At 47.6% G+C, this 16,512-nt stretch overlaps 1 non-coding gene across 1 annotated transcript; it reads left to right on the forward strand.

Annotated features, from left to right (window-relative positions):
• Positions 1-11,849: 11,849 nt before the first annotated feature.
• Positions 11,850-11,931, forward strand: TRNAL-UAG (transfer RNA leucine (anticodon UAG)). Its single transcript has one exon. It is a non-coding gene; the product is annotated as a tRNA-Leu (tRNA).
• Positions 11,932-16,512: the final 4,581 nt, after the last annotated feature.

Consider the following 16,512-nt stretch of genomic DNA (forward strand, 5'->3'; position numbering starts at 1 on the left):
TTTTTTAATGTTAGTAGATAGCATGGATGGTAACGTGTTGGAAAGGAAGTTATCTTTTGCATGCTTAAGTGCAGTAGTATAGGCATCAGCGGCAGTCTTGTATGCGTCCCAGTGTGTGTTACACGGGGATAGCCTAGCTATACGATATCGGCGCTTTTTTCTGTTAGATAGGCGTCTTATATGGGCGGTGTACCATGGGGCTTGAGGATTAGAAGTAATGGTGCGTCTTGGAATATATTTCTGAGTTAGTTCGTGAACTTTGGCCGTAAACATATCCCAGTTAGTTTGCACAGAGCGATCGTCAAAGTTTTTCAGGAAGTTTTCAGAAAACACTGATAATTCATTCTTAATGGCATCGAAGTCTGCTCTAATATAATCTAGTATGGTCTTTTCTTTCTTGCAGGTTTAGGACAGGCAGCGTTAATGCTGAAAACAAGCAAAGAGTGATCGCTTATATTAGGTAAATAGGTGATGGCGGAAGCAAAGTCGGCTCGATTGGTTAGGATCAAATCTAAAGTGTTGGAAGTGTTGACAGAGATTCTGGTAGCATTAGTGACTAATTGGGTAAATGAAAAAATGGAGCATAAATCTAGAAAATCACTGGCATTGGATGAAAATTGAGAAAGGGTAAAAGGGAAAATGGAAAAAAGGGAAAAAAGAGAAAGGGAAACAAAGAAATACAAAGAATTGGTTGCCCCTTCTTTGTATTTCTTTGTTCTTTTACACGGGTAAGTAACGAACGACAATGGACACAGGGAGTTGATGTAAAATTCACTGGAACATGAACTGGATAGAATTCGAGCCGCCAGATTTTTGTTATTGTTGTTGTTGTCTCAGTTACTGGGAATTCTGCTTTTAAACTTGCGCATTCAATGAAAGTCCGCTCTCTGTTTGCAGGGGGGGGGGGGGGGGTAGCGATGATGCAGCAAGAAAAACGGTTTTATGGAAACTTACTTCCACAAGACAAGCATTCTGCGCGGCGATTTTTACGTTGAACCGACTACAGCGACCCCATCTCCGCCCTTTGCAGAAAAGCTTTGCAGAGAATTTTTGAGCATTCGGGAAAAGTCTTGAGGGGAACTGTATTATGATGTGATTCTTAACTAAGCTAAACACTGGACTTTGTGAAATTTCATCGGAGTCCGTCTCGTCGCTGCCCTGTGGCTGGACTGTAGGGTTAAAAACTACACGCCTGACTGGTTAGCAATTGTGTTGCCTAACGAGCTGTTCTCATTCTGTTCTTTAGCGAGAAAGCAAGGAACTGCGTGTGCTCATTGAACGGTTTTCTCCAAACCTGCCCTGAACGTTGATCTCAAGTTATCTTCCCGGTGAGCCGACGGTGGCATGCCTAGCAGTGATGGCGATCGCAACTTACTTAAGCAAAAAAAAAATGATAGCGATTGCGCTTCCTGTGAAGTTTGTCTTCTAGAAATTGTTCTGCTGATTTTGCGTGCCGCTGTTACTGTTCACGAGACTTAGCGTCACCGTCGCCAGTATATGCTTTGTTCCCAATATTCAGTTCAGGGGGCAGCACTGCTCAGGAAAGAATAATCTCAGCTGGCAGGAGCGAGTATACATACTTCCCTCCCCCCTCCCCCCTCCCTTCACGAAGCAACAGTGATATCTGCGACGCTTCTCTTTCTGCAGGAAGCCTTCTTGATCTAAAAACTGCACCGCACAGTCTCCGTTCTCTGCAGTACGCGCGGTTTAAGTTAGAGGTGCACGCCTACAGCGCCGGCGGCAGCAAAGCTGTGCATGGCACACTTCGCTTGCGCAAATAACACAACACCATACGGGTCAGTCTTTGCAGTCTGCTCGGCGGCCCACGGTTCGCCCTTCCGGCGTCCTCACGTACACCAACTGGAATGCGCGCGATGTGATCGCGCCCCTCACCCGGCTGTCCGACTGATCCGACCGGCGGCTCGCGCGCGCACTGGGCCCCAACGGTGCGCCATCGCGTGTGCGCGGCGACACCTTCACCGACCACGGTTATCAGCGCCGCCGGAAGATCCGGCAGAGATCCCGCCGCGAGCGTACCACATGTATAAGCGCACGTGCTCCACGATCCATGCGAGATTGGGCCCAGGCCCTTTTGCGTGCGGGCGCGGGCACCAATGGTGTCTCTCTCCTTTCACACCTCAGTGCGTTCAGGTTTTCTGCCATATTCCCCTCCCCCTAATCCACCCTCCCTCCTTCCTTCCGGCCCACAAAAGCGGTATCCAAATGGGCCAAGGCGCATGCCTCCGTTTCTCTGTTCATTCGCGACCAGTGTGTCGCTCCAACTGAGCACGCACGATACGCAACCTATTACACACCACGTTTCGCGCAACGGCCGCCCATGGTCGCCCCCTTCGTGAAATGCCGCGCCGCAGTAGTCGGCACGTAGGCACGAGACTCCCGGCGAGGTTTAACCTTCAGCAGGAAACAACTGGAAATCCCGACTCGTCTCATCGACGGCATTTCCTCTCTCCTACACTCCCACATTCTCGTCTCGTAATTTCCTGATGCAGCAACCGAAAGTTTTATTACAGCGAGCTGGGAGTCCTTCAAATCGCATGCACAGGAACTGCCCATCATGTATATTTTTTAGTGACTCCATTGCACGCTGTTCATTCGCGCCTTTGTCTCCGTGCATCGAGATGAAAATCCCATTTATGTAGTCGCGCGAACGGAAGACGCGTGCATAGGTAGTACCCAGCAGATGCGCAATACTCGGCAGTAAGACCCTGAGAATCCCGCCAAGGAAATCTGTGCGCGGCTGTCCGCCGTCGTCGGATGGCAAGCGTGTCAATGTACACGTAGAGGCTCCTTGTGTAAGCGAACAGTTATTCTGGTTGTCAGCTTCACGCTGCCGCAACGCCTAAGCAGACACATAAACATGCGAGTTTAATGTAACCTATACGTTGCACTGCTCACTGCAGTCGGCGCACGAGCACGCACCGCTTGCCAGTGTCGTGCGAAGCAGATGTACATCACGCTGCAGGCTGTCACGTATTTCGCGCAAAGAATTACGGACCCTGTCTGGCCTACTCCAAGAAGACGGCTGAAAAGAAGTTGAAGAGCAAACCTGCCATTATTTTTCAAACAGTGAGTAAGCTCTCACACCTGGGACAACCCTCGAGCGTCTAAGCCAATGGTGTCCACGGACGTCACACGGATCAAACAGTCAAACGCGAGAACCTGCCTGTCGATATTTCCTGCGCTGAAAATATTGTACACGCCCTGTTGATTGCTTGCGGTTCACCGATTGAGGAATAGCATATCATAAAATGAGGATATGATCGTAATTTCTGTACATCACCACACCCCCTCCTTTTATGCCGCTTGATGGGGACCGCGGCGTCCCTCTATGAGGGCTCGTCTTTGATCACGAATAGCGCCAAAATTCTTGGATTTATCAATTTTATGCATTATTAACTGAGCGCATAGCGCGCCCCAGTTTGCTTGGCGTAGTATGTAGAAAGTATCCAATGGCTTGGGAACGGAGGGTTGAGAATGCAGCATTTGGCATCCTGAGAGAACGGAAGCCGTTCCACCTCCACTCACACACCCCTCCTTCTCACTCCTCAACCCGCACACATGCGAAGAGCATGCGTAAATGAATTCAGTAAGAAGCCCCCCTCCCCCCCCCCTTTCAACACGCACACATGCTCGCATGCATGTACGTATGCATGTTGGGGGGGGGGGGGGGGATGGTTACTAAATTCATAATGTGTGCCTCCCCTCCGCCTTCAACACGCACAGACAAATTCAGTAACTAGTCCCTCCCCTTAAACACGCCCACTGCTCGCATGTGTGCGTGTTGAGGGGGGGGGGGGGGAAGAAATACTTTCTATATACTGCACCAACGAAAGAGCATGTGTGCGCGCTGAAGCAGGAGGGGGGGGGGGGGGGTGTTCGTTAACTAGTTGTGTACTTCAGTACTTACTAAAAATGCTCAAGCTTACATTGGTTTCATTATTATTAATTTTCAGGACTGTCTTTGTACTGCATTTCTCTAGGTTTTGAATGATTCGCTACAATTCAGTTTTGAACAAGAACATTTCCGAGGCTCATTTTTTCTTCTTAACTTACCACTTGATGTGCGGAATACTTGTTACAGATGTGCAATCAATAACAGCGATGATGTTATGGCCATTCTGCTTATGCCCCTTCTCCATTTTCTCATTCCTTTTGTGGCGTACCTGGGTTGCCGAGCAGCCCTGCTTGATATATTCTAACATATTTACGTTTGCTACCTCGATTCTTTTATTACGCAGCGCTTCTAGGACCAATGGATCCAATGCTTGTTTTTTCGCCTTATGCAAAGATCATATCTAGAGGCGCCTCGTAGTAAATGTGTCTATTGTCGAGTACCCTTTTGCGGAGACCACTTTGTTTTTTTGGGCAAGTTGAAGTTTAGCTTTTCTTCGGATCTGTCAGTAGTAACCGTGGTAAACGTCTCGCACATGACCGGCAGTAAGCGGGTCTGTCTATAATTTTTCAGGTATTTCATATCGCCCAAATTGTGGATAAGGGCAGCACTAGAGTTCATCCATGACTGTGGTACTCATAGGGACATAGTACTACATGGTGCATTCATGATTGCAAGCCTTTTGAAGTATTTTGTATCCGCTTCCTTTCACAGTATAAAGACAGTTGATCTCCAAGAGTCGCTTCTTCCTTCTCCTTTTTTGTAGCCTTTGTATTATAGTTGCACTGTACATCTCCCATGGTGATATTTCCTTGTGTAGCTCCCTGACTGGGCATACATTTTCACAGTTCACTAAAGCACTCGTTTGCCACCATAATTGCCTTGTTCTTGCGGTTAATTACAATGTATTTGTCTTTTACTGACTACATCTAGGTTTTGCCAGATCACAGTTTCCTCCTTGCTACTTTCAGTTCTCCGTACTCCTTTTTTGTCATGCCTCTTTATGTCGCTAACTCTATAATCCTGCTAGCCTTAATTGTCTTTCATGATGAATGTTTTTATGTTCTGAAGTGCTGTAATTAAAACCTTTATTTTCTGCGATGATTCTGTCGTTGACTTGTTTAATTGCCTTAGCTCCTGCTTCTGGTGCATATTATGCGGTAACTTAGGCTTCGATCGCGTTCAGTGCCTTTACATATGGTTCGTCTTCTTGGGCTAAGGTGAAATATTTGTTTTATATTAAGATGCTGATTCCCTGTACATTTTTCCTTCCTGCTAAGCTATTTGTCTTGTTCGTATTGATGACTTTCCCGCCTTATATTCTCTAATCCAATTTAGTGCTGACATCGCGGTTGTATGGTCACTATATGCTTCAAGCCGCCGCGGTGGCTCAGTGGCTATAGTGCTCGGCTGCTGACCTGAAAGATGCCGGTTCGATTACGCCGGCGGCGGTCGAATTTCGATGGAGGCGAAATTCTAGAGGCCCGTGTGCTCTGCGATGTCAGTGTACGTTAAAGAACCCCAAGTGGTTGAAATTATTCGGAGCCCTCCTCTGAGGCGTCCGATAGCCTGAGTCACTTTAGGACGTTAAAACTCGTAAAACAAACTATATACTTTACCTTGCTTCAGATTTTCTATTGGGCCGCTGCGGCGGAAATGACGCGCTTCACGTGCGCTCCGCTAATTATTTACATTTTCAATGGTTAATTGTGTGCCTACCTGCTGAGAATGGGCGGACACTCTCCTCAGTGACCCTGGTGTGTGCCCTGCAGTTTTTCGGAGGTATGTATTCCTTTCTTAGTGGACTTTTGACCATTATTCATGGTGGTGTTGCCAGGCCTAGCAGCGCACAGCAGGCTTAGTGCGAGTGCGGGAGACTCCAGCGCTTGGCGTTCGGCGTTAGGCATAGTACAGCCGGGCGCCTCCGCCAGGCCCATCTTCATCCAGCAAATCAAGACTGGCCAACAACGAACGACAGCAGAGATTATGCTGCAGTCGAGCGTCCCGGTGACCGCGACCAGCCGAAGACAACCGGACCATGAATGATGAAGGCGGCTTTTGGACAACGCGGGAGCGCCGGCGCCCCAGCAAGCGGCACAAGATTTCTCACCAAGAGAGGGTGAACCGGCCCCGCTGTACAACGACAGTGAAGCCCACAACTAAAATATTGAAGAATGAAATATTCCTCCAACGCATTAGCCAAAGTTAAAGGCATGACTGAACCCACAGATGATTCAGCTAAGCTGGCAACGGCGCGCTGTGACGACTCGCCAAAAGCACCCTCGTCACGGTTTATGACGAAGAGCATGCGGATAAGCTGATCGGATTAAATCACCTCGTGCATAAAGATGGCAACCGAATGATTATCATTCTTAAGGTCGAACAGGTAACTTCTGAAAATTCCATGCGTGGTGTCATCCGCATCGACCCGCAAGAAGACAGTGGAACGATATCAGTGGTTTAGCTTCGAACGAGCTGAAATCATCAAAGTACTGAAAAGGGGCAAAAGTGATGAAGCTATCATCGTATCCGTAGATAACTCAACTAAACTGCCAAAAGTAGTCAAGTGCTGCATAAACATAACAAAGGTAGAAGAATATCTGCCGAAACATATGGCCTGTTATAACTTCCATAACATTGGTGATATGGGCAAGTTGTTTACCAAGAAGGGTCAAGGTCTTGATTACTGAGGGTAGTGTGTGCAAGAACTGAGGCTGCAATCACACTCCTGAAGAGGAGTGCGATGACGAGTTACTCTTCACCCTGTGTAAATCGTTGAAACGCATTGAAGTTAGGCTCGCTTCACACAGCACAGTGCCGACAACCGCTTCAGAGACATCTGCGTCTGGAGAGGCATCGTCCAAGGCAGGTGCGCAGTGGGCTTGCGCAGCATTGGCAACCACTCAAAACCGACTCGCGATAGTAAAGTTAATCACATAGATGAGAGCAACCTCGTGTATGCTCTCCGCCAGGAGATCGTGCAGCTGCGAACAGAAACGCGATCGATCACTCTCATCGTCACGTAGCTCCGTCACTCGACCAAGCCGATCCAGGTGCGTACGTAGAAACGTCAACCTAAAAAACGCGACAAAAAAAAAACACCGCTGGATACTGCGACTCCGCTCTCGCAAACAGCTCGGCAAGTCAAATACGAGGCCACACGTGACAGCCAAAAGAGATTTAGTTCCTCCAACAGGACTTCAAGTCTCGGTTTGCCACTCTCGAGCAAGTCATGAAGTTATCGGCTTTCCATGCTGGAATTAAAATAAGGAGGAGTGTCAGACTCCACGTAAAAAGAAAGCCCGATTTCAACAGAATAGCGGCCTGAGGGGCGAGTTGTTGCATGATGAAATTAACGGCGGCGCAACAAGGACACTACAAGAAAGGGACAAGTTGGTAGTGTGGTTAGTAGTGTGCGCATGTGGTGTCCCTTTCTTGTCAGTGTCCTTGTTGCGCCGCCGTTCATTTACTAATCCCAACGACAACCTTAAGTTCAACGACCGTTTCCGTAATGGGGCTATGGTTCTACAGTGGTTCTACATTGGAACTGTCGAAGATTTGTGCAAACAATTGGCAATCCTGCTTTAAGAAACGCGAGACGCACCTTTCCTGGGTACGGACTGATCGCGGATCTTACTATCAAACGCAAGGTAAAGGATACGGATGACGTTATCGTAACTTGTCACGCTGCAGTCTTCGTCCGCACAAATTTAGAGGCGGCGCAGGGCCACCTTTCTGGAGCCATTAATGAATACCGAGAAGTCGTCATTAGGAAAATGAGGCAACTGGACCCTAAACCCATGATTCTGGTATCTGTTTAGTACAGGCCTCAGGCCAAACATCCCAGAGTAGACAAATCCCAAAGGCTTCAACAGCTGATTGCAACCGATGACAACAGTCCAGTTACTGTTGGCGGTGATTCCAATACAACAGGTGCGCTCAGGGTTGCTCCATGACTGCCTGCAGGGGGCGTCATCTCGAAAAAGCTGTGGACTTATCTAAATTGCGGCTTTCTAACGAGCCACAGGTGCCCACGCCTGTGGTCCTCCACGCTTCAAAGCGACGAAATGGGAGTTTTTGCTCTTGCAATCCCTGGCGTGGTAAAACAATGAAAAATTTTAGACATTACGTGGGGTAGCGATCACTTCCCCATTGATATCCTCATTAAAGGTTAAAGGCTTCAAGCCTAGAAGACATTCTTCGTACATTGTCGCACCAGGCAGCAGTGGTGTGAAGAGCACGGTGCACGTTCCAGAGCTCAGCCGTCTTTCTGTGTTTGCTGCAGCTCCAAAAGTGCAGACTCTCCAGTGCCATTTACTGCCGATGTGCAAGTTCGTAATCCCGGGACTTCGACTACGCTGCACCACGACTTTGCCCACTGTAACTGTCAAGAGAACCACCTGTTGCGTCACGGTGACGTCGACACGTCTACAACTACAAATATAGGGTCATCGTCGGGGCTCGGTTCCTAAGGCAGCAGTCGTGTGAGCAGCACGGCGCACTTAACAGAACTAAGCCGTCTTTTTGTCTCTGCTGCAGCTGCGACATTGCAAACACGCAAGTGCCCACATGCAAGTTCTTTATCCTGAGACGTCGACTACGTCCCACCGAATTATTCACTGGTGCTATCAATAGAACGGCCTGTAGCCGGGACAGCCTCCACTACTGTGACTGCAATACAATTCGAGCACCTGAGGGGTGCATTAAAGAAGCTGAAGTGCTTGCCATATACGGTGCTCCCATGCAAGTGAAAAATGTTCTAGCCGGTGATCTACTCCAATTTGAAAGGGCGCTCAAAATCCGCACACTCCCTTATTCACATAAGGCGTGCAAGCAGGGTTCAAAAAATGAAGTGCCTTATTCTGTGGCAAGAAGTGCGTCGGCTTTGCACTTATAATGTAAATACTAAGGTGTGTGGATTATCAATACATGTGGGCTAGAGTGCATTTTTGCCTTAAGAATCCGCTGGTTTGACATGACCCATTCAAATGAAATGAAATCAAATCAAATCTTTATTTTCCATCAAGTGCTACAGATGGAGGGACTACGAAAAAAAGCTGCCACTTGGTGGCTTGACGGGTCCGCAGCCCCATGTATAAGGCAGCTTCTAGACAGCCCCAGAAATTAACAACCAATCAAAACACTTGATCAATGCAGAACAAAAGAAAAAGTCCTGAGCCATAGAAAACAAACACCAGAATAGATGAAATCAGGTTAGTCAATCAGCAAACAGGTCTCTAAGTTTAACAGTGGGAGAACTAAAGAAATCAAAATTAAGTGACTGATAATAGTTTCAAAGAGATGGCAGAGAATAACACAAACGCTCCATACCAGAATTCAAGCGTATTACAGCAACCTTCCACGGTCAGTAAGTTCTCCAACCCAAGTCCCACCCATGGCAGCGCCTGCAATAGATGGGCAGTGGCGCATCGCTTGACCGCAGCACCACTGCGCCATAAGTGGTAGGGAGTCCCAGGGATCTATGAATGGTAGGTTGGCTTGCGACACAGGTTGCTCCTCCCGAGCAGCCTCTCATGATTAATTGAAGTGTTGCCTGACACTGTGGGCAGATTTATATATATATATATATATATATATATATATATATATATATATATATATATATATATATATATATATATATATATATATATATATATATATATATATATATATATATATATATATTTATATATATATATATATATATATATATATATATATATATATATATATATATATATATATATTAAGCAAACAAGGGAAGGGGATTGAGGGGCTCGTTATAAATACGACAGAAGCCAACAGCCACAGAAACCAAGGGGCACAGGGGATTTTTTTTTTAATGGGCATTGAAGTCTCCAGTGAAGATCCAAGGGCCAGGTGTTACAGCGAGCACGTCAGCCTCTCGGCATCAAGCCGTGCTGTCGGAGACAAGTACGCGCCCACAAGCGTAAAAGTCAGGGTGCGTCTTTTCAGCGTTAGAAGGACGTACTGGCTGTCGTTGTGAGGGCGAACCGTATGGTGCACTTAAGTAAGCTCCCTTCGAACGGTAGACGATGCCCTTGCTGTTTCCCCTGTGCGTGGAGGATGCAAACGCTTCATAGCCAGAAATTCAGGTGCGTTTTTGTAGATTGGGCTCAGAAATCACGAGGACTGGAAATCGGTATTTGTAGACGTATTCTACAATGCCAGAAATTCGGGAATTGAGTCCACGGGCATTCAACTGGAAAATGGATGCTTCTCTGACTTGGCTTTGAAATGGTAATGCTAGAAAAGCGAGTCTATGTGCTTGCTACTGTAAAGCTGCAAGGACTGTATTAAGCGTGTCTAGCACCTGCAAGACATTCCGCGCTGCTGACGAGTGAAGACTAGGCAGTATCACACGCACGGCGTTCATAAGGGACCTGAAGATGGCGATCACCTGCACCTCCTCACCTAGGGCTAGATCTCGGCCTTGGGCTCGCTCAGTTGTAGGCGTAGGACAATGAAAATGTGGCGCCTGCTCAGACACCGAAGTCGACCGTGGCTGTGACAGTGGTGGCCATATGGCCTCTGAAGCACTCGTTCCGGCTTCGCCAGTTACTCGGTGGAGGGGCAGGACAAGTAGCAGGAGCGATGGGTGTTCTCTGGCACTGTCAGCCGATTGTTTTGTAGATCGTCGGCGACGAAAACGACGCCGACGCACAGTGGCTGCGGCCTCTCTGTGCGTTTAATCGTCTCGCACCGTATGTTTTAACACTGCCCGTTCTTTCTTTATGCGAGGACAGACTTTTGAAGAAGCGTCATGAGTGCCACGGCAGTTGGTGCATCGCGGCAAATATCACCACTAGGTGGCACAGCAGCGCGGGCACGCTATGATGTTATTACACCGACATGCCAAATGTTCATGCGCTTCCTGTACTGAAGCGGTTTCGGGACGAACGGGCGAACTGCATGCCGAAAATAGCCAACCTTCACATGCGATTAAACACAGTCGCCCTTAAAGCTGAGCTTGACGCATCCTAACTTGCCAATGTGGTGAACTTTGGTTATTTCGATGCTGTTTGTCGCTGGTTTAATAAGTATCAGCAGGTTGGAGTCAGAGATAGTCGCATCGACGTCGCAAATGAGGGTAGCGGTTGTGGCATTGTTTTAAAGAAGAGAACGAACGGAGATGTCTGCGATCTTCTTGATGGTGGCAACTCAATAAGGCGCTCCGCTCCGTGACATCGATGGCAAGGAGTTTGCTTCGGCTGTTGATCCTGACGTCCATGATCACTCCCGGGACGCGAGCCTCGAAGAACACCGACGTAGCTTGCCTGTTCAGCTGGTTGAGGTTGTCGGTGGATGCTTCAGGTACAAGCAGGACCATATGTACCGATCCAACACGCGTCGTGATGACGGTAGATGTAGTTGATGAGGACGAGTCCTCACTCTTACGCAATCTACTCTTGGCTTTCTTGCTCATCATTGAGACGATTCCGTCGTCCGCCGAGGAGTCTTCGCTTGTCGCCTAGTACAGCAGGGGGGCCTGGCTGCTTGCTTCGCTCGATTGGTAGAAGCGCTTGCTCTGGGCGGCTGCCGCCGACCCACCGGGTTCCAGAGGAGACCTAACGTCCTCCGCTTCCATCGCCGTCACGAAGAGGGAGCGGCGCCTCCCTGATTGAGCAGAAAACGAAAAAAACTTCAGAGGCAGAGAGACAGCATTCTGGTCTCGAACGACTTCGTCTTCCTTGTCCACTATATACCGGAAAACACATTACCTTCCTGCAGCAAAATCTTCTAGAGGAAATTCAATTGCAATATTACTTGAAAACTTCTTGCTTCTGAATTTTTGTCCCCCTGGCTTACAGTCGACACCTACTGAGTAACTTGCTGTGTGACGTTTTTCTTTCACTTGCTACTGACTGCAGTAAACTGCTTGCATGGAGCTAAAGTCGACGCTGTGAACATCGGTAGCGTGGCCGAGTGGTCTAAGGCGCTGGTTTTAGGCACCAGTCTCTTCGGAGGCGTGGGTTCGAATCCCACCGCTACCAGCATTTTTTTTTTGCTGCTTTACAATAGCCATGTCCGACGGGCACTTTCAAAGGCTATCGAATAGAGAGCATCCGAGATTTTCAAAGACTATCAAACAGTTGTGTTGCTGCTAGACGGGAAACTCGATCGCCGTGAGTTTCCATCATCTCACACCTAGGTGTTATGCCGCCACCGTCGCCGCCTATAATTTTGCAGGCATGCTAACAATCAGCTTACAAGTTTAACCTAGAAATATTAAAAACAATGTTTGTTCGTTACGTTAACATCAATCACTCTTGAAATGAACTTTCTTGTCATGGATAAGCTGAAGTAGCATTCTAGCACTTTTGAAGTAGCTGGTGTTTTTTGCTTTGTACAGCTAGCAACGATAGTACTATGCTTGCTGCAGTGTTTCAGCCCGACCTTTTTTTTCTGCAAAATAAGTTGTATATTTTAAAGTACCAATTTTTCAGAGATGAAAATGCAGTAACATTATTCCCGAGTGCATTGCTGTGTGCGCTCCGCGTCTGAGAGTAAACGCAGCCCCCGCTCGAAGGCCTTCGACATCTCGATAAAGTTCCGCGGTGCTCCGTTAACTCTATAGACTATTCGCCGTGTGCAGCGCTTGATTGCCGTTTGAGTCGATAGATTCAGGGTCATTTCGAGTGACAGGGATTTAAGCTAGCTTGGTGTACCGTATATGTGGGCGTCTCTTGCGGTATCTGATCCCACGTTATTGGCAAACAGGAGGAACGCTGCTATATTTTCTCTATATCGCAATGACTCAATCAAGGTTGCTTCTATGATGCTTGAAGATAAAGGCTCATTTGTCAAAATGGGGTTGCCGACAATGATTGAAATATAATAAGGAAGGTAAAGCAGAGCGAAAGAAGACATTTAGGCTAAGACAGCGGATACCAGTGAAAGACAACGTCATCATATGTTGAGAAGAAACGCGGCACACTTGAATTCCTATTAGTACTTGAGCGTTAAAGGGGCGATGTCCGGAATTTTAGGTCTATTATAGTCGGGTACAATTCAAGAACAAAGTGCCACGTGCTCCCGAAAGGAATAAATTGCGTTAGAATGTTTTGTCGGGCTAGTTTATTATGCATCCTCTATCGAACAGCGCGAATACAGAAAAGCACAAGACTCGAGGAAATAGCCGCTGTGTCCGTATGTTTCCTCCTCTCTTGTGCTTGTCTGTGTTCGCGCTGTTCGATTCAGAATGTTTAGCCCGCAAAGGAAGGCCTCCACTCCATCCAATGGCGTTGACCGATTCTCATCACGTCGGGGTTAATCATTATGTACCTGCCAGCAAGACATCGCAGCGGGTGGCAGATGAAGGGGGGTTAAAGGTGGCTTAATCGGATTAGCCGCGGCTTAATGAAACTCGGTCGACGGTATTGGCTGGAGGGCCTCCTTTACGGCGTATCTGCGGCTTCGTTCTTCGGTTGTATTCGACTTTACTGAAGAAGGATCATCAGAAAAGGAAAGGTGCAGAAATTGTGTCAATTCTCGGTCGACATCTCAACCGCGCCGTGAGGGAAGGGAGGGCGGTGGAAGTGAATAAAAGAAAGATAAACAGAAGTACTGTAATGGAAGGCTCCGTATTAATTCACACCAGCAGGGGATCTTTTAACTTTCGCTGACATCGCGCAGCACACACGCGCCTTTTGCGTTTCGCCTTTTAGAAACGGGGCTGCTGCAGCCGGGATCGAACCCAGGTACTCCGGCTCAGTAGCCGCGCCGCAGAGGAAGGGAGCGCCGCTAAAAATGATAAGAAGGTAAGGAGAAGAAAGAAGGACGGACAAAAGTGGACAGAAGGAGTGATTAAGAGCGCCCGGGCTACCCACGCGTCGGAGAAGAACGCAGAAGGAGCGAGAAAGAAAAATTAGTTTATGGTTTATGCGGGTTTAACGTCCCAAAGCGACTCAGGCTATGAGGGACGCCGTAGTGAAGGGCTCCGGAAATGTCGACCACCTGGGGTTCTTTAACCTGCACTGACATCGCACAGAGCACGGGCCTCTAGAATTTCGCCTCGATCGAAATTCGACCACCGTGGCCAGGATCGAATCCTCGTATTTCGGAGAAAGAAAAATGAGTCGGGCAGTTAGGATGATGATAGCACGCGCGTCCGCGAGTGGAACCAATGAAAGGGCAGCAGTCGGAGAACTTGAGTGTGCAGAAAAAACTAAGAGGAGAGGGAGGAAGAAAAAGAGAAAGCACGCGCCGGCTGATAGTTCACCTCATTGTTTGCAGCATTGCGAAACGCCGAGCTCTCTCGTCCAACCAGAGCCAGGCAACACAACAAATACTCCTGATATGTAAGCAGTATTGTGACTTTTAACGCGATACCGTTAGTGAGCCCGTTTCGCTCTGGTGTCGACGTTGTCGGCGTCTTCGTTGTGAGCAAAAAATCGCGGGCATGGATCTGGCAGGTGGTCTCCAGAGAGCAACCTAGGAGGAAATGGACCACCTAAGTCACGTGACCTTGTAGGTTATGACAACCTGTCAGCGGATAGTGAGCAAACTGCATATCGTGACAGGTGGCGGTTACATGAAGATTGGTCGCTCGGCAAGGGCAGCCTGGGTCTCACAAGCCCCACCGGTGCAGCTCCTACCATCGCAGGGCAGTGGTGCATCACCTGACCACTGCACCACTCCGCCAGGAGAGGTATGAGGACTCCCAGGGATCTATGAATCTAATTTAGAGAATGACCTTCAGCATATATGGTAATTAACCCACTACGGTATGACGTCATTCACTTCAGGCGGAGCTTAAGTGTCCCGCACATTTTTTTTAGAACAACTATTGCAGTATATGAAAAGGTAGTAGAATGGATAGTCTGGCTAGTTGGTATGCGTTCATTTTGGGCAGGAAACAGCGCTAAAGGAAGAAAGACTTGTTTTGTTCTTTGTTCTCTGTCTTTCGACCGTTGGCGCTGTTTTCTACCCATAATGAAAAATATAGTTTGAGATTATGTTTTTAAAGTATAGCGAGCGTTTCATTCACTGGTTCAATCAGCAGAGAAAATCCGCACGAACACAGCATTGCGAAGTGGTGTGCCGTCATTCGCAAACATGACGTCCGCCGAGTCGTCCCAGTCTCCTGCAGGCAGCAGCAGGTCACTTTAGCTCCTTCCTTCCCAGAGGTGGAGCCACCAGTCGCGGGGTGAGAGGCGCGTGGAGCACGTTTTGCAGCGCACGGCGTTCTGATTGGCTCAGATCGCCGCAGTCTTCACAGCACTGCTAACAACTTGTGAGATGGAGAGAAGCGCAGCTGCAGCAGGACCTTCGGCGTAGAGGAAGTAGGGCTGGGCACGATCCTTGAAAAAAGAAAAAAGAAGTATGTGAGGTACGAATTCCCTAAACAGCAGAAAAAATTGTCTTTCCGGACAGGTACAAGATACCGAATCAAAATTTATTTCCGGTGCAGATACTTGATATTGCATCGTGTATACTCCGATACAGCACTGAAGTCGCCAATAACAATAAAACTCGTAATATGTTTGCTAAGATAAGAAATTTCAGCCTGTTTTCTTGAATTTACAGCATACGCGATATTTCTCACTCTATTTGAAAGGTTTAAACGAGTCCTTACGCACGTATTTCTACAATTTCTTGAAACTCCACTGTCGGCGCAGCTGGTTTCTTTAAAACTTCAGCATTGGAATGACGCCATGGTGTCGTTGAGACGATCACTTCCATAAGCAGCCTAGCAAAATCTTTTTTTTTTTGCAGCTAATGTTCTTCGTGCGAACCAGTCTCTGAAGACTTGTCGACACATGGATACTTGAAGCCGTTTCTTATTATCTCCGTTTATTACTACAGTATTTACTAGGGGTGTGCGAATATTGATATTTTCGAATACACTCTAAACACGAATACACCTATAAGGGAGTAAAACGGAAGAAAGTTGTCCTTTTGCGCGCACCCTTTCGTAAAGGGTGTGCGCTAGAGGACAACTTTACTCCTTTTTTACTTATTTCTGTTTAGAGTGCAGGGGTCGGATGCGAATATGAACAAGAAACGCCTTCGAGTATCTTTTCAGTACAAAAAAAAAACTATTTCAGAATATGGTACAAAAGCAAATGTTGTTGCCCTTAATTTTCCAAAATAATGTATGGTCATTTAAAATGAAATAAACAAAGCTAGACAAAAACATGATGTGCACAGAAATACATACTACCTGAATAGACAGCATAACAGTATCCAACCTGCAATGTGCTCATGCAAAATGAAATCCCTAAAACGACAAGGCTGGGAACAAAAAATAAAATGATGGCGAGCAGAACCTCATTAATTCGGAGTTGAAGAGACCAGAAGAAATGCCCGAATTGTACGAAGGTCGATTTATCAAATGCCCCGCGGCCCTCGGAAAAAAAATAAACTGCCGAAAATGCGAAAATGCTGCAAAGCCTTATGAGGCGGCCCACGGCGCAAACACCTGCAAACCCGTGAAGAGCACACAACTTCGGCGTGCTGGGAGAACAGTGTGAACGCACACGATTGGGGGAACGTACATTGGCGTTGGAACTGCGAGGCTGCTTCTAAAAAGGAAAAATATGTGACCAGCGACGCAGGAGTCGGCGCCCGAA

Source organism: Amblyomma mixtum, chromosome 3, assembly GCF_055824585.1.
Source record: "Amblyomma mixtum isolate Tamu chromosome 3, ASM5582458v1, whole genome shotgun sequence".
In the NCBI taxonomy this organism is placed as follows: Eukaryota; Metazoa; Arthropoda; class Arachnida; order Ixodida; family Ixodidae; genus Amblyomma; species Amblyomma mixtum.